This window comes from Pristiophorus japonicus, chromosome 11 (genome assembly GCF_044704955.1).
Source record: "Pristiophorus japonicus isolate sPriJap1 chromosome 11, sPriJap1.hap1, whole genome shotgun sequence".
Lineage (NCBI taxonomy): Eukaryota > Metazoa > Chordata > Chondrichthyes > Pristiophoridae > Pristiophorus > Pristiophorus japonicus.
In genome coordinates, this window is record NC_091987.1 from 52,278,850 (window position 1) to 52,298,124 (window position 19,275).

The following is a 19,275-nucleotide window of genomic DNA, read 5'->3' on the forward strand; positions in this document are numbered from 1 at the left end:
TTTGTTCGAGTTTGAAAACCAGGCCTTGTTGTGTCATCATCTTTGCTGCCAAAAGTCTTTTATAGTTTTGGTAAATTATTTCCAAACTTCTATTTAGATAGGATTTAATTCACTTTCATGATTTCCTCATGTTATTAGACATTTAGAGGCCAAAATTGCCCCCCTCCTTGAGGTTCATTACCGTCTCTACGAGGCGTTAATGGAGCAGATAGACCTTATCGACCAGGGGCAGACAGATGGGCCGACCCATCTTAAATTGCCCCCGGGCCGCGAGCGGCAGAAACGGGTTTCTGTGCTACCGCCCTGTCGGGCAAGTGCAGACCCTCTTCGAACCGGCGGCTGCCCCTTTCCACCCCGTGCAGGAAATTGCCCCGCAGGAAATTGGCGGCGGTTAGTGCCACTGACAGCTTTACCCAGTCGGGAAGCTGTGAGTGGCTGGGTGGCTCATCCGCCCTTAAAGGAGAGGGTGCGCTGCCACAGTCGTCATATTTTAATTGTCGACCAACTGCGAGGTCGGCCTGACAGTGGTGGCCACGGGTTCAGTCAGGCTGCAAATGGGCAGCCCAACACCACCTCTTGGGTACCGGGCCGCTGACCCAGCCAAAACCCTCCCTGGTGGCCCAGTGGGTGCCATTAAAATTAAGGCAGAGTTCGCAGTGTCCCTCCCTTTTAATTAAAGGGGTGGGAAGTTGTGATGTGTCAGCGCAGCGCTGATAACTGAGAGCGACTGTTGCCCCTGAACACCACCCCAACCGGAAATAAAAGCCAAAGAGCTGAATATCGGTCCAATCTCTGCCCCATGGATTGGGGTGGAGAAAGAAATACTCAATCGGTGAGTGCGCCTACGTTTTGGTCGGGGGGGCAACTTTGGCTCCTTAAACTCTTGATTTTAGATTATTTAAATTAATCAAAGGTTAGTTCGTCTAATAGAGGAGAAATAAATTTGATAGAATTTGATAAGATTGTAATTATAGGTTTGTATATAATAATCTTGGTTTGTGTATTAAATACTATTGCAATGATCATAATTTATTAATAAAATAGCATTTCCAGTTGCTAAACTATTTAAAATGAATTGTGGACAAATCAGCAATCTACTTTTTTTCCCGATTGGCTAAGAGTCAGGAAGTGAAAGGAGCCCTGCCCCACGTGATCCCAAGTTCACAGACGCACAACGGTGCGCCCCTGGGATCTGTGGGGCACTACACTGCGCACAACTCTGCAGTGTTTGAAAGCGCGTTTTTGAAGGGGGATTCATTCGAGTTAAGTTCGGATTTCATTCGGACGTCAGTGACGTACTCCTTAGCTATGCCGCCGACTGCGAATTGGGGGACAATGGGCTGGATTTTCCGCTTGGTGGTGCCTCTATTTTTGCCCCAGAGCGGTGGCAATGGCGGCGGTAAGCTCTTCCGGGCAGGCAGTCAGCTTCTAGCGCCCCGGTGGGGTTCTCGGGCCCAATTTTGACAGGGCGCGGAGCATTACCGCCTGGAAGAGTCGAGCCGAAGTGCAACCCCTAAGTTGTGACACCGGTTCGATTTTTGGCTCCAGCCCAATCCGTAGAGTGCCGTGCTAGGACCGACTGTGAAAAGTGGGCAGTTTGACTGCAGTTAGTAATGTTGACCTCAGGTAAGTGTAATTGTTTTTTATTATTTATTTTGCGATTTATGTTGAGGTGGCGTGAGTCACTTATTGGCAATGTTTTTGGTGGGGGATTTTTTCTCCCCAGGCCTCTCTTACAGCGCTCCGAGACTGGCTGTTTAGCTCGGGAGTTTTGCATGCTCAGCCGGCCAAGCACCATAACAGAGGTGAGCAATGCCTCCCTTCGCGCTCCGCCCCACACTCCGTGCCCAGCTGCCCAATTTTGCTGACTGAGACGCAAACTGTTCCCGGGCGCTATCCGGGCCGCCGTTACCACCCCGAACTGAGCAAAGCCAAAAATCCAACCTTTGTTCAGTAGACCACTATGGTATTTGAACCCAGATGGCCGCCAGGGTGGTAGTTCCCTCGGGAGCCCCCCCTCCCCCCCCGCCCCAAACAACTCTCATCAGCTATCGGCAACTTTCCACTCCCCCACGCCCCCTCCCGCTGTCTAAACCTCCCCTAGCCAAAATAGACCCTAATAGGGGATTCTAAGCACATAAACCCAAATCCTTACCCTTGTCGCATCCCTGCGAGTCCCACGAATTCGGGCCTACCTTCTACCACATCACCCATCGGTGACGGTGACTGGGCCTCCTGTGGTATCTGGACGATCTCCTGCGACCTTCGACAAGTCCCACGAGTTCGGGCCATTCGGGCCTACCTCAGGCTTCCCACCACATCACCCATCGGCGACGGTGACTGGGTCTCCTGCGGTATCTGGATGATCTCCGGCGACCCCCGCCGACCTTCGGAGGCGGCGTCCTCGACCTGGACCTGACTACCGGGCCTCCACCCTCCCTCCCCGCCAGCGCCGATCGGAACACCTCCAGCGATGGCAGTCTGGACCTTCCGTGGCAACTGACGACCTTCTCTTCAACGACGACTGGGTCCCCCTCTCCTACGCCGGCGACTGGCCTCCCCTCCTCCTTCAGCGATGACTGGTGCTCTCCTTCCCCACTGGTGACCTGGCCTCTTCTCCTCCTCCAACACGTGGTGAGTACCATGGCTGTGACCCTCCTGCCCTCCCACCCTGAACCCCGGTGAGCCACTGACCCTCCCAATGCCTGCCCCCAACCAAGCCTCAGACCACCTATCACCAAGGGTGTTATCCAGTGCCGAGCCTGCGGCCAACATCTCGCCGTAGGCAATAAGGCCCATATGGCAGTGCCTGGTCTCCAGTCGTTATGGACCCCCTTTCCACTGGATCAAGACCTCGCTCAGCTAAGCCTGTGTGGTAGCCGGTGTGCAACGACCATCCCACGTTAAAAGAACTCACGCACAGGCATCTTCCACTCCGTTAACATGAAGTTTGGGACCTGAAACATCAGGACCCTCATGGACAACCCCAACAGCGACAAGCTGGAACGCCACACCGCCATAGTTACCCGGGAACTTAGATGCTTTGATATCAACATCGCCACCCTAAGCGAGAACCAACGGGCAGGGGAAGGACATCTGAAGGAACAAGGTGGAGGTTACACCACCTTCTGGAAAGGGAAACCAGGGGAAGAGCGCCGCCTCCACGGAGTTGGCTTCGCCATTAAGAACGAGCTGGTCGACCGCCTCAAAGACTCCCTCGCGGGGCTAACGAACGCCTCATGACTCTTCAACTCACCCTATCCCAGAACCAGTGCGCCACAGTCATCAGTGCGTACGCCCCAACACTCGATGCAACTGATGAGGTCAAAGAGGGTTTTTACTCCAACCTCTCAAAATCCCTGTCCTGCGTCCCCGCGGGTGACAAACTGATCCTCCTCAGTGACTTCAACGCCAGGGTTGGCAAAGACACAGATCTCTGGGGTGGTGCGATAGGCAGAGAGGGGGTAGGGAAAGCCAACTCCAGCGGTATCCTACTCCTGACAAAATGTCTAGAGAACGAACTTGTCATCACCAACACCTTGTTCCGTCAGAGGGACAAATACAAGGCATCGTGGCAACATCCTCGCTCCAAGCACTGGCACCTGCTCGACTATGTCATCATCCGAGCCAGGGATCGCAAGGATGTGCGCATCACCCGCACCATGACAGGAGCCGACGACTGCTGGACGGATCATCGACATCAACATAGCCCCAAAGCGTAGGGGGCAGCAGAAGCAGTGCCGCAAAAACGTCAATGCCAGAGCACTTAAGGACCCAGCTAAGAGAGCCTTATACAGCCAGAGCCTCACAGCTAACCTGGCGTACCTTGATGACCCCGAGACGCACACTCCAGGCCTCCATAACCAGTGCCTGCAAAGAGACGCTCGGACACTCAACCAGGAAACACCAGGACTGGTTTGATGAGAATGGTCAGGAGATCCAAGAGCTAATAGATCGCAAGCACAGGGCATTTCTGAGCCATAAACAACAACCCAACCCGGAAGTAGCAAAGCAGCATTACAGACGGCTCAAGGCTGAGGTCCAACAATAAACCCAGGACATAAAGAACAGATGGTGGATGGAGAAAGCACAGGAGATACAGCAGCTGGCCGACAGCCATGATGTGCGAGGATTCTTCAACGCAGTCAAGGCTATCTACAGGCCAAACACCCAAGGCACTGCTGGCCAAGAACGGGGAAACACTCATCAAGGACACCGAGGCAGTCAGGGCCCGTTGGAAGGAGCACTTCAAAGATCTCCTCAATAGAGACTCTGCCTTTGACTCGAGTGTTCTCGACTCCATCCCGCAGCATGTTACCCGCCACCATCTCCATAAGACCCCAACACTGCACGAGGTAGAAAAAGCCATAAGACAGCTTAAAAACAACAAGGCTACGGGTGCGGATGGAAACCCTGCTGAGGCATTGAAGTATGGCGGAGAGAACCAGCTGGCGCGAATATACAACCTCATCTCTCTCATCTAGAAGGAGGGGAGCATGTCGGGGGATCTCAGAGATGCAGTAATCGTGACCATCTTTAACAACGGGGACAAGTCCGATTGCGGCAACGACAGAGGAATCTCCCTGCTGTCAGCGACAGGGAAAGTCGTCGCTAGAATCCTCCTGAATCGTCGTCGTCTTGTGGCCGAGGAACTACTTCCGGAGTCACAGTGCAGATTTCGTCCCCTATGGGGCACAACGGACATGATTTTTGCAGCGCGACCGCGACAGCGACAGGAAAAATGCATGGAACAGCGCCAGCCCTTATGCATGGCCTTCTTCGACCATACAAAGGCTTTTGACACTGTCAACCGCGAGGGACTCTGGAGCGTCCTCCTCCGTTTCGGATATCCCCAAAAGTTCTTCACCATCCTCTGCCTGCTCCACGATGATGTGCAGGCCGTGATCCTTACCAATGGATCTATCACAGACCCAATCCATGTCCGGGGTCAAATAGGGCTGCGTCATCGCCCCAACCTTCTTAATCTTTCTCGCCGCCATGCTCCACCTCACAGTCAACAAGCTCCCCGCTGGAGTGGAACTAAACTACAGAACCAGTGGGAACCTGTTCAACCTTTGCCGTCTCCAGGCCAGGTCCAAGACCACCCCAACCTCTGTCGTCGAGCAACAGTACGCAGACGACGCCTGCGTCTGCGCACATACAGAGGCTGAACTCCAGGACATAGTCGACGTATTTACTGAGGCATATGAAAGCATGCATCTTACGCTAATCATCCATAAGACAAAGGTTCTCTACCAGCCTGTCCTCGCCACACAGCACTGCCCTCCCATCATCAAGTTTCATGGCGCATCCTTGGACACCGTGGACAACTTCTCATATCTCGGGAGCCTCCTATCAACAAGAGCAGGCATCGACGATGAGATCCAACACCACTTCCAGTACGCTCGTGCAGCCTTCGGCCACCTGAGGAAAATGTTTGAAGACCAGGCCCTCAAAACTGCCACCAAGCTCATGGTCTACAGGGCTGTAGTAATTCCCGCCCTCCTGTATGGCTCAGAGACATGGACCATGTATAGTAGACACCTCAAGTCGCTGGAAAAATATCACCAACTATGTCTCCGCAAGATCCTACAAATCCCCTGGGAGGACCGACGCACCAACATCAGCGTCCTCGTCCAGGCTTAACATCCCCAGCATTGAAGCACTGACCACACTCGATCAACTCCGCAAGGCAGGCCATATAGTTCACATGCCAGATACGAGACTCCCAAAGCAAGTGCTCTACTTGGAGCTCCTTCACGGCAAATGAGCCAAAGGTGGAGAGCGGAAATGTTACAAGGACACCCTCAAGCCTCCCTCATAAAGTGCGACATCCCCACTGATTCCCAGGCCAAAGACCGCCCTAAGTGGAGGAAGTGCATCCAGGAGGGCGCTGAGTACCTTGAATCTCATCGCCGAGAGCATGCAGAAATCAAGCACAGGCAGTGGAAAGAGCGTGCGGCAAACCAGTCCCACCCACCCCTTCCCTCAATGACTATGTCCCACCTGTGACAGAGGCTGTGGTTCTCATATTGGACTGTACAGCCACCTAGGAACTCATTTCAAGAGTGGGAGCAAGTCTTCCTCGATTGTGAGGGTGCCTATGATGATGATGACAAATGTCCGACAGGAAAAGAGGTTCATAAGTCAATAATCTTTTCTCTTTTTTGATATGGCTGCTTGCTGTATGAGAAATGAGTTGGACAGACTTAGTATAGGAGTAAGTCCATTGCACAAAACTGATCCTAATTTGGCACAACAAATTGACAGTCTCACGATGAGAGATCATAAAATTTGCAGATGTTAGAAGTGGAAAAATGTCACACCGTTATAGTAGGTGTTCCTCTGAGGTTGAACTAAGGTGTCGTGTTGGAACAATGTAGAGATAACTTTATTCCGAACGCAACTGTGCTATACATAACCTGGGACTGTTTGATCGTGATGCTACGTGACAAAATTGGGGTGTGGGAGGCGCAAGGAAATAAGTATTCCATTCGCCAGCTAGAAAATTCTTCGCTCTGATTAGCAAAAACAAATCTCTCAAGAAATCCCTCAAATAATTTCTGAGATCATAACCAAATTATTTTCTGGGTTTAGGGTTGGAAGGGGAAGGAAGACCAGATCTGCAGATAGTACAGTGTGTGAATTGAATCAGCCCACTAGTGAAGTATTGGTCACATTGGACTTATATTAATTCAGAAGTTCCATATTCCTATGACTGAATGTTGTCTTTTAAATTATAAAATATGTAGATTTCATTTCTGTTAAAAATACAATATATACAGAAACTGCTTTGTCTTTGGGAAAGTTTAGTTAGCTCCTTTTAAATTAGTATTGTAAAAGTTGATGTGTGGCATTATAGATTCGGTTGCAAACATATGTTTGATATATATACATGTATTGTATATATTATTACTTTGTCAACACTCCTTTCTTCAGTTTGCTATGTACTGTTCTCTGACAGCTGTTGTCCGAACTCTTAGGCCAGTAAGAAGAGTTGTTTGATTCACTCTAAAGTGCAACTTCTCATTTGTCCATTTAGTGCCTCGCTCAGGGGTGACTGATTTGGGAAATTTGCTATGTGGGGAAATTGCAACAGCAAATCCCTGTCGCTCCACAGAGGATAACAGTAGTGTAACATCACTGCAACACTGGTCAACCTTCATATCTAGCATATTTTACACCATGCATAGTTTGATAAATCCCATTAAACTTGAATGAGGTATGTGTCCATAAGAGACTTGAATGCTGATTACAATCAGGCCACTGTGCATTGTGAATTTTGACCTGAGCATTTTGATATTCTCTTCCTCTGGAATAGTCTACTAAAATCAAACAATAATATTTAAATCATGCATATATTAATTTATGATTCTTATTTTTCCTCAGTGTACAGTAACTGAAGTGTTCAGTGTTGTCTATGCCAATGATGACTTGGAGGTTGGGCTAACATGGCTAAAGAATAAAGTGCATCAATAGCATTATTCACTGTAAGTTACTCCTCTGTTATATATTGCCAATTGATTTAAAGCACACTCACTAGTTTTACCAAATGCAGCTAAAAGTAAATTTGAAAAGTTTATCTTCAATGAATGATTTTTTGTATCGTATGCTGATGTACTTTCAGATAAAGACAAGCTTTGTACATACAATATATATTGTGTGTTTAAACACCATGTGACTGGCCGGCTTCAGAATATGCCCCTGAAATGTTTTTGTACGTAACTGAATAATGGTGTAGATTTATGTCTCGTCAAATGGGGAAAATAGACATTTTATTTTCATATGTTACCTGCCACCAATCTCTTCTTTAAAAATCTAGAGATGGGTATATTTTGCGTTATACATTATCGAATGTAATGACTTATAGTTTTAGAGGAGTAGGATTGAGGAATTTGCATTGTCAATGAAAACAATTCATAGGAACCACAGTGGCAAAAATGTCAGTCATTTACTTTATTGTCGGTCCCAACTGTTGCACTATGTATTTGGAGTGTTGAGAATATAAATGGTGTGCAGTTCAATATGCCGGGAACAGTTTTTATCTGGAATTACTTGTTGCCACTCAAGTATGCATTCTGTACAGAACCCAATTGTGACAGCTGTTGGCCTGAAAACTACATTCTAAACACAGACATTTTTCAAATTGAAGAGCCTGTTGTTATTGGTAGCTAGCTTGGAGGGTTACAGTTTGTGTTCAAAGCTGCCTTATTTTCACCAATTATAGCTTGCTGTGTTTTTAGAATAGCTTCCTCCAATCTAAGGTGACAACTGAACTAAATTACATATGCACTAAATACTTCATACCTAGTCCCAGCTGTACTTCTGCAACTTGGATGCCAGTGAAAATCATGGGTTATGTACAATTGTTTTGCCCTATCTCCCATTTTTTAAACCCTCAATGAAAATTCAATTGTTAGTGTTTAAGCTCAGTTGTATACGAATTATTCCTCTAAGTATTCACTTGGGCTTTTGTCTTCATCTCTGAGCTTCAGTCCTAGGTTAAACTGTACTCAAAATGGTGGTGGGGCTTATCCATGCTCCTTGGTGTATTTGAAAATCCTTATAATATACAGAGGGCTTAAATGGTTTTAACCTGCACTGAGGAAGGTGGATAATATCCTCACCATTTTGAGCAGTGTACTATGTGGCTTGGAGCCAGGAGAGTGAAAAAGAGACTGAAAGAAATTGCTTTGAGCAAGTGTAGTTTTAAATTGCTTTTAAAACTATCTTTGCTTGTGTATTATTTGCACCTCCGACCACAATTTAAGCCCGATTGAGTGTATTTGAGTCATGGCCTTCAAAATCCATTTAAAATAATTATTAAGTAATCAGAACTTGTTACAAAATCCTATTACTTTGGAATTTACTAGTTTTAAAAATTGCACCAATTGTTTTTACCTCTACTAAAATTTATGGGAGATATCCTGGTATGTACAGGCCTTGTGGAGGAAATTAAATGCTCTCATTTAGTGCAGAAATTAATTAGGTCTAACTGATTACAGTGAACTAGGACTGGAAATTGGGTTGTGCTTAAAAGATAACTGGCTGACCTTGATTTTGTTAATGATGTTGTCTTCTTGGTACCGCAGATCACAGAATCGTAGAAACTTATAGCACAGCAAGAGGCCTTTCGGCCAGTCATGCCTGTGCTGGCTCTTTGAAAGAGCAGTCGTACTTCGTCCCACATCCCAGCTTTTTGTCTGTACATCCTCAAGTACCTGTACAATTCCCTTTATAAATTATTTATGGAATCGGCTGACCACCACCTTTTCAGGTAGAGCGTCCCAGATCCCGACAAGTCTGAGTGAGGACATTTCTCCTCATCTCCCCTCTAGATCTTTTGCTAATGATTTTAAATTTGTGACCTCTAGTTACTGACCCACTTGCCAGATAGAATAATTTTTCTCTTTCTACTGTACCAAAACCTCTCATCATCTTGAAGATCTCTATTAGATCTTAACCTTTCAAGAACAGTCCTAACTTTTCCAACCTCTCCTCATAACTCGAATCCCTCATCCTTGGTATCATTTGGATAAACCATCTCTGCACCCTTTATATCTTTTCTGAAGTGTGGTGCCCAGAATTATCCACAATACTCCAGCTGAGGCCTAACTAGTGAATTATAAAGTTCTAGCATGATCTCTTTGCTTTCATATTCTATTTCTCTATTTATAAACCCAAATAACATAGAAACATAGAAAATAGATGCAGGAGTAGGCCATTCAGCCCTTCGAGCGTGCACCACCATTTATGGCTGATCATGCACTTCAGTACCCCATTCCTGCTTTCTCTCCATACCCCTAGTTCCCTTTGGCCGTAAGGGCCACATCTAACTCCCTTTTGAATATATCTAACGAACTGGCCTCAACAACTTTCTGTGGTAGAGAATTCCACATGCTCACAACTCTCTGAGTGAAAAAATGTCTCCTCATCTCGGTCCTAAATGGCTTACCCCTTAAGCTTAGACTGTGACCCGTGGTTCTGGACTTCCCCAACATCGGGAACATTCTTCCTACATCTAACCTGTCCAATCCTGTCAGAATTTTATATGTTTCTCTGAGATCCCCTCTCATTCATCTAAATTTCATTGAATATAAGCCTAGTCGATCCAGTCTTTCTTCATATGTCAGTCCTGTCATCCCGGGCATCAGTCTGGTGAACCTTCTCTGCACTCCCTCAATAGCAAGAATGTCCTTCCTCAGATTAGGGGACCAAAACAATATTCAAGGTGTGGCCTCACCAAGGCCCTATACAACTGTAGTAAGACCTCCCTGCTCCTATACTCAAATCCTCTCGCTATGACACCGCCTGTTGTACCTGTATGCCAACTTTCAATGACTGATGTACTATGACACCCAGGTCTCGTTGCACCTTCCCTTTTACTAATCTGTCACCATTCAGATAATAATCTGCCTTCCTGTTTTTACCACCAAAGTGGATAACCTGACATTTATCTACATTATACCGCATCTGCCATGTATTTGCCCACGCACCTAACCTGTCCAAGTCACTCTGCAGCCTCTTAGCATCCTCCTCACAGCTCACACTGCCATCCAGCTTAGTGTCATCTGCAAACTTGGAGATATTACATTCAATTCCTTCGACTAAATCATTAATGTATATTGTAAATAGCTGGGGTCCCAGCACTGAACCTTGCGGTACCCCACTAGTCACTGCCTGCCATTCTGAAAAGGACCCATTTATTCCTACACTTTGCTTCCTGTCTGCCAACCAGTTCTCTATCCACGTCAATACATTACCCCCAATACCATGTGCTTTAATTTTGCACACTAATCTCTTGTGTGGGACCTTGTCAAAAGCCTTTTGAAAGTCTAAATACACCACATCTGCTGGTTCCCCCTTGTCCACTCTACTAGTTACATCCTTCAAAAAAATTCTAGAAGATTTGTCAAGCATGATTTCCCTTTCATAAATCCATCCTGTCACTGCTTTCCAAATGCACTGCTATTACATCTTTAAAAATTGATTCCAACATTTTCCCCACCACCAATGTCAGGCTGACCGGTCTATCATTCCCTGTTTTCTCTCCCTCCTTTTTTAAAAAGTGGGGTTACATTAGCTACCCTGCAGTCCATAGGAACTGATCCAGAGTCTATACAATGTTGGAAAATGACCACCAATGCATCCAGTATTTCTAGGGCCACTTCCTTAAGTACTCTGGAATGCAGACTATCTCTGCCCAGGCAATTTATCGGCCCTCAATCCTATCAATTTTCTTAACACAATTTGTTGACTAATAAGGATTCCCTTTAGTTCTGCCTTCTCGCTAGACCCTCGGTCCCCTGTTATTTCCTGAAAGTTATTTGTGTCTTCCTTAGTGAAGACAGAACCAAAGTATTTGTTCAATTGGTTTGCCATTTCTTTGTTCCCCATTATAAATTCACCTGATTCTGACTGTAAGGGACCTACATTTGTCTTCACTAATAACCCATGTGCTTTTTCAACCTCCTTATCAACCTGCCCTGCCACCTTGAAGGATTTGTGTATATGGACACTAATATCTCTATGCTCATCTACACTTTTCAAAATCGTGCCCTTTCTACTGTCTCTCTATATTAATTCTCCCAAAGTGCATCACTTCACACTTCTCTGCATTGAACTCCATCTGCCATGCCTCTGCCAATTTCACCATCCTGTCTATCATCCTGAAGTCTATACCTATCGTCATCATGATCTACTACTTTGCCAAGTTTTGAATCATCTGCAAACTTAATAATGCTGCTCCCTACACCCGTGTTTAGGTCGTTTATATAAAAAAGAGTAATGGACCTAAAAACTGACCCTTGGAGAACACCACTGCAAACTACCACCCTTTGCTTCCTGATGAAAGATGATGAAATGTAGACTAAGACAATGTACAGTAGATAGAATTGTAATGCTATTGATAATTTAAAACAAGACTACAAATGTGATGGCAATCATCATATATGACAGGAGACCAAAACGACAGAGAATTGGAGGTTGTAAGAGTGTTGTGTATTGTGACAAGTAGCTATTGTGGTCGAGGATTTGGATAGAATGTACAAATGAAGGCTTTAGCGTTAAACCCAATTCTAGCTGATAATTACCGCCATTTGCAAAAATTAATTCAAAGTTTGGGTTAAACCTCCTAAAACCCATAAACTTCCACGTCGGCATACTGCAGATTTGGTGTGGCACATGCAATTACTTTTCCTGCTTGCTGCAGGGAGCACTTTATCATCTTTCTGAACCACTGAGCAGTAACTATATAAAGCCTGTTGCCTGCATCACTTACAGACAACTGAACGAAGAAGATAGAACAAACAGTTGATGCTGCTATTAATTCATCTCTGTTCCTTTTAGCATAACACTTTTTGAAGGCGGTTGGTAATTTTATTATTTACCTAAAATGTTTTTTTTGTTCCTTGCAAAATTCTTTTGGGAATTAAATTGACATTTTCCAATTATAAATTATTCTATTTTATTTTGGACGCAAAAAAGCACAAATTGCAATGAGTTTTTTATTCAAATTCATGAATAAATGAAACCTGAAAATCTAAAAGAGTGGATGTCAGTATCAAAGCTAAGATCCAAATTCATAATCACTATCCTGAAAAAGGGACCCATGTTGCTCATAAAAAACGATTGAAAATTACTCGCCATGGTTCTGAGGATGGTTGGAAAATGTATTTTAGAGACCCATTAACAATGACAAGAATATCTTATTAAGAATGAGCAATATGGGGTCCATTTTTATCGAGATAGTTTGATCACTATGCAATTTGAAATGGTCTTGCCACTTTTTAACATGTATAAGAATTGGGGCAAGCCAATGGAGTCAACAGGAATGTTTTTTTTCAATTTGAAGCTTTCATTATTGTTGATCTGGCTGTTCTTTTTTGGGGAATATAGTTCTCATTTGGACAGGGTTTCAGCTATATTGAGCAATAATAATTGTTGGTTTGTATCTGACTTTTGTTTGTTGAATGATTTACATTCTTTATGACTGAGATGGTAACAAAAAAAAATGCTGAATGTGGTCTACATTTGAAACATTAATCTGTCTTTTCTCCTTTCAAATGCCAATACACCTACTGTGTATTTACAGCATTTTCTGTTTTTATTTCACATTGCCACGTTAGATTTCAGCTATCAGTTTAAAGCCCTCACACTGCCCTAACCAAGAAATAGATGGGGCAGAGCCCCTTGTTTATTTTGCAAACAGGAAGACCTTAACACCCACCCACCCATCCACCCAAGTATAGACCTCTTAGTGTTTCACAGGCAGTAGCAGGGAAGCAATGTCTTGTTTTACCTGTTTTTAAGTGCTGATTTGTTACTCATAACTCAAGTCTTTATAACCAAACTTAATAAGTATTTTGGCACAGGTTTGTTTTTTGATCTGCATGCTGTCCCTCTCCACCTCTGCTAACATGTCTTGTTCTTAGGGTTGCCAACTCTGGTTGGAGGCACTCCTGGAGATTTGATCACATGATCTGACCATGTGTCTTATGATTGCATTTACCTGAGAAATATTGGATCCATTGTAGTTGAGTAGCTTTGCTCATGGTTGTGTGCCAGCGACTGTTGTCCAAAAAGTTCCGTGAACCAGGAGGCCACCTATGAGCAGACAAAGAAGGGAAACCGAGGGTGGGGAAGAGGGGAAATCTCGACATCCATTCCTTCGTATCCTACTCTTTTCCCAACTCCCAGCCGCCTGACACTCAAACTCTGTCCTCCCGATTCCAGACCCCGATTGTTCCCAGTACTTCAGCCGATCCCAGCTCTCTGTGGTGGGGCAAGAAGTTGATGTCCCCCAGCTGGAGGCTTCTCTGCAGCGGTAGCCATCAGGGGAGGGGTGCTGTTGGGGCAGGAATTTAAAGTGCGAAGATCCCCCGACTGCCAGCAGCAGCATCTAGGATATTCATGCCTTAGTCTGGGAGACTTCCGGATAGTCTAGGAGGGTTGACAACCGTACTTGCTCTTGTATTTATCAGTGTTATCTGAGGTGGCCTAGTGGTGGTGCAGGACAACTGGTGAACTTGGATTGTTCAGGTGTACTTTCAGGTTTGGTGCTCATCAGATTTTGAATGCTATGACTTCTCTTTTTTTTACAGAATAGTGTTTTGAGTCTAGTTACATAGTGTCTGCTATTTAAATAGTGATAATAATTCTATTTCTGTATTTAGTTTATTTTTTAGTAATGCACAAATATAAACGAGAATTGACATTACTCATTAATGAGCTCCATAATAAAGAAAGCGTGAGCCATGCGCACTACAACTCGCGGCAAAAACCATATATTAAAGACGGATTAATAGTTCGCACTACACAAATTGTTTTTAGAAAAGCACAACAATTAAATTGGGTTATTTTTCAGTTATAATTTGTTGAAATGGGGGAATAGCACTGTAAAAAAAAAAAAAAAAAAAATCTGTGTTTTTGTGTGGGCATTGTATATTATTTCTCTTTTTCTGAACTTTATAATGGTTGTCTTTTTAGTTTTTGCAAGCTAATGGTGGTCCTTCCTCACTCAGGCTGAGTGGTATGCTGTGGCACCGAGTCCTTACTTTTTTCTCTCTCAGTATTTTGACTACTGGCAAAGTAGGTCTGTTGCTGTCTTAAAGCCAAGTTCTGTTCAGGTATGCATGCTTGGAATTTTAGTCTTAACTTGATGACATCCTTTTAAATAATATTCATCCAGGTTCCCATTGTGAATATCTTTTCTTAAGCGGCACCAACTTCAGAGAAATCTTTTGGGATTTAACATGCATTAGGTTTTAACTGAATCTGTAGTATTTTGCTCGTCTGTTAGAATGGAGGCATATTCTGGTAATTTGTATATCACGGCAACAGAATTAGTTTTCCCTAATCGTGCTTTGGGGTCATTTCTTTCTTCATTCTAACTTCGAACAATCATCTATGTTTGAGGAATTGTGGCCTAATTAGTGTATGTTAGTTTTCTCTCTTTATGCAGTCCAAATTTCTAGTATTCAAACATATTCCTCAGTATTTCTACAACAATCTGTTTGTTTTCCCTTCCCAACTCTAAATTTGAAATGCCATGTATAATGTTATTTTCTATCCATTTTGGAACTATCTGCACCGATGTTTACAATTGTAGTGGCATCTGCAATATAATCTTTCATCATCAGAATACATATTGACAATGATAATTGTCATCTCTCTATCTATCTACCTATCGTGCAGCACCAGCATTGGTGGGAGTGTGTAATTAGAGCATGTCAAGTTTATATAAGTGATGTTCATTTCCAACGTGGACAAAAGAATTTACAACAAAATGGGGACTGGATTACGTCTCCATGGGCTCAATTTTCCCAGGTCATTTGCACTGTTTTTATTGGCGCATTCCGTTTTTTTCTGGCGTAATTATTTAATTCAAAGTTCCCCCTGGAATCTGCGCGGCGTAACTGGTTTAGTTACGATTTTTCTAGGTTAGGTTTTTTTGACGTCATACGATGAGAATGGTGATTTAAAAACCTCTACCTTCCCATAGTGCAAATTAAAAAGTGCATAAGAACATCTCGAATGTCGTCATTTCAGTCCAGTTTCTAATCCATAAATTGCCTCATGTTTGCGCCAATTTTTAGCATTTTTCACAGTTTGCCCCCAAATTTTTTATCCTGGGTCAGTGTATCTGGCCACTCCCGAAAAACCTTCTAGTGAGTTAACAGAAAGCAGTGCACATTGAAAAATCGTGCTGAAAGACACATTGATTTTCATCGAGTTTTAGGAGGGAGTCTCTAACACTTGAAATATTCATAATAAAGTTCGGCTTTTTTTTTTACCTTTCAACGGAGTACATGGAAGTTTCTTGAATTTCTGAAGTTTTCTTTTTTTTTTACTTACATGCAACCACCGAACGTCTTCAAGCAGGGTTGGAGGGCTGTCATTGCGTCAGCCGTCAGAATCAGCCCTGCGCCCGGACACATGGGCTCAGGGCTCGGTTGGAAAACAAGCCCTGGGGGGAGGTGACGTTCGGAAGGCTGCTGCACTAGGCACAAGACTGCAATGAGTTTGGGGGGGGGGGGAGAAGGGGAGATGTCACAAGACTGTATTCGTTTGGGGGGGCGGGGGGGGGGGGAGAAGTCACAAGACTGCAATTAGTTTGGGGGAGGGAGGAGAAGGAGAGAAGTCACAAGACTGCAATTAGTTGGGGGGAGGTAGAGGGAGGAGAAGTCACAAGGCCTGGGTGTGGTCCATCCATACAGACTTTGGGGAAAGAGAACAAAGAACTTGTCCTGCCTGCCTTACTGCCGTTTTGAGCTTCTTGCAAAGGTAAAAATTAACTTTGGGGGCAATACTGACAATGCCATACCTTGTGCAAGCCTTCTGTATAATGGTGCTACGTAGGAGACAATTGATTCGATGCCATTGCATGAGGAACATCAGAGCCCGTAGTGTGCTGGGCAGGAGGCCTTACCCGGGTCAGGCATATTGAGACAGGCATTCGTACCTGCACCTGAGTGATGCAGACTGTGTCAGAAGGCTGCGTTTCCGCAAAGAAGTTGTAACTGAGATCTGTGAGTTGGTGAAAGCAGACTTGCAACCTAGAAGCATCAGGAGGACTGCTTTGTCAGTTGAAGTGAAGGTTACAGCTGCACTTTCATTCTATGCCTCTGGATCATTTCAAGCTACAACTGGGGATGTGTGCTCCATCTCTCAACATGCAACACATGTCAGCATTCGACAGCTGCAGTATATGCACGGAGGGATGAATACATAAAGTTCCCCATGAACGGCCAAGCAATGCGTGACAGTGCTGTGAGCTTCTCCAGGCTTGCTGGCTTCCCAAAGGGACAAGGCTACATTAATTTACCATATCGCCTTATGCTGTACAGAAACAGAAAAGGCTTCCACTCCTTTAATGTACAGCTCATGTGTGACGACATGCATCACATCATGTCAATCATTGCAAGGTACCCTGGGAGCACCCATGATGCGTTCATCCTATGCAAGAGCGTGATATCTGCCATGTTTGAGCAGCAGCCAGAAGGGCAGAGCTGGCCACTAGGAGACAAAGCGTACAGCCTCACCACCTGGCTCATGACACCCCTATGCGTAACCCAGACGGAAGCTGACCAGGAATACAACATGTCACACATTGAGACGCGGAACATCATCGGGCTTAATTTTCCCCAAAGCATTTTTTTGGCGTACTTGAAGAGATACGCCTGATTTTTTGGGGGGCCCAAGTACGCCAAAAAAAAACTGTTGTAAGTTTCCCCGTCAGTTGAATTTCTTCATTTCGGCGTGGCCTAAACTGACCTTTAGTTTTGGGGGTGGAGCCTTGATATGCGCCAAAAAGATTGGGCTGCCACGGTAACCAGGGACACAATGCGAGCTGTTGCTACAGTTGTACAGAGCCTTGGTGAGGCCACACCTGGAGTATTGTGTACAGTTTTGGTCTCCTAACCTGAGGAAGGACATTCGGCCCTTCCAGCCTGCACTGCCATTCAATGAGTTGATGGCTGAACATTCAACTTCAGTACCCCATTCCTGCTTTCTCACCATACCCCTTGATCCCCCTAGTAATAAGGACTACATCTAACTCCTTTTTGAATATATTTAGTGAATTGGCCTCAACAACTTTCTGTGGTAGAGAATTCCACAGGTTCACCACTCTCTGGGTGAAGAAATTCCTCCTCATCTCGGTCCTAAATGGCTTACCCCTTATCCTTAGACTGTGACCCCTGGTTCTGGACTTCCCCAACATTGGGAACATTCTTCCTGCATCCAACCTGTCCAAACCCGTCAGAATTTTAAACGTTTCTATGAGGTCCCCTCTCATTCTTCTGAACTCCACTGAATACAAGCCCAGTTGATCCAGTCTTTCTTGATAGGTCAGTCCCGCCATCCCGGGAATCAGTCTGGTGAACCTTCGCTGCACTCCCTCAATAGCAAGAATGTCCTTCCTCAGGTTAGGAGACCAAAACTGTACACAATACTCCAGGTGTGGCCTCACCAAGGCCCTGTACAACTGTAGCAACACCTCCCTGCCCCTGTACTCAAATCCCCTCGCTATGAAGGCCAACATGCCATTTGCTTTCTTAACCGCCTGCTGTACCTGCATGCCAACCTTCAATGACTGATGTACCATGACACCCAGGTCTCGTTGCACCTCCCCTTTTCCTAATCTGTCACCATTCAGATAATAGTCTGTCTCTGTTTTTACCACCAAAGTGGATAACCTCACATTTATCCACATTATACTTCATCTGCCATGCATTTGCCCACTCACCTAACCTATCCAAGTCGCTCTGCAGCCTCATAGCATCTTCCTCGCAGCTCACACTGCCACCTAACTTAGTGTCATCCGCAAATTTGGAGATACTGCATTTAATCCCCTCGTCTAAATCATTAATGTACAGTGTAAACAGCTGGGGCCCCAGCACAGAACCTTGCGGTACCCCACTAGTCACCGCCTGCCATTCTGAAAAGTACCCATTTACTCCTACTCTTTGCTTCCTGTCTGACAACCAGTTCTCAATCCACGTCAGCACACTACCCCCAATCCCATGTGCTTTAACTTTGCACATTAATCTCTTGTGTGGGACCTTGTCGAAAACCTTCTGAAAGTCCAAATATACCACATCAACTGCTTCTCCCTTGTCCACTTGACTGGAAACATCCTCAAAAAATTCCAGAAGATTTGTCAAGCATGATTTCCCTTTCACAAATCCATGCTGACTTGGATCTATCATGACACCTCTTTCCAAAAGCGCTGCTATGACATCCTTAATAATTGATTCCATCATCTTACCCACTACCGATGTCAGGCTGACCGGTCTATAATTCCCTGTTTTCTCTCTCCCTCCTTTTTTAAAAAGTGGGGTTACATTGGCTACCCTCCACTCGATAGGAACTGATCCAGAGTCAATGGAATGTTGGAAAATGACTGTCAATGCATCCGCTATTTCCAAGGCCACCTCCTTAAGTACTCTGGGATGCAGTCCATCAGGCCCTGGGGATTTATCGGCCTTCAATCCCATTAATTTCCCCAACACAATTTCCCGACTAATAAGGATTTCCCTCAGTTCCTCCTCCTTACTAGACCCTCTGACCCCTCTTATATCCGGAAGGTTGTTAATGTCCTCCTTAGTGAATACCGAACCAAAGTACTTGTTTAATTGGTCCGCCATTTCTTTGTTCCCCGTTATGACTTCCCCTGATTCTGACTGCAGGGGACCTACGTTTGTTTTTACTAACCTTTTTCTCTTTGCATATATATAGAAACTTTTGCAATCCGTCTTAATGTTCCCTGCAAGC

The 19,275-nt window shown here is 44.9% G+C and overlaps 1 protein-coding gene across 2 annotated transcripts in view; it reads left to right on the top strand.

Annotated features, from left to right (window-relative positions):
- Positions 1-19,275, top strand: part of zbtb20 (zinc finger and BTB domain containing 20) — a 392,419-nt gene that overhangs the window by 289,250 nt on the left and 83,894 nt on the right. The window contains exon 3 of one of the 2 annotated variants that reach the window (XM_070892903.1): positions 7,390-7,490. The exons of the other annotated variant lie outside the window; for it this stretch is intronic. The gene's annotated coding sequence lies outside the window, so the exon portion shown is untranslated. The remainder of the gene's footprint in view (positions 1-7,389; positions 7,491-19,275) is intronic. 2 annotated transcript variants of the gene reach the window in all.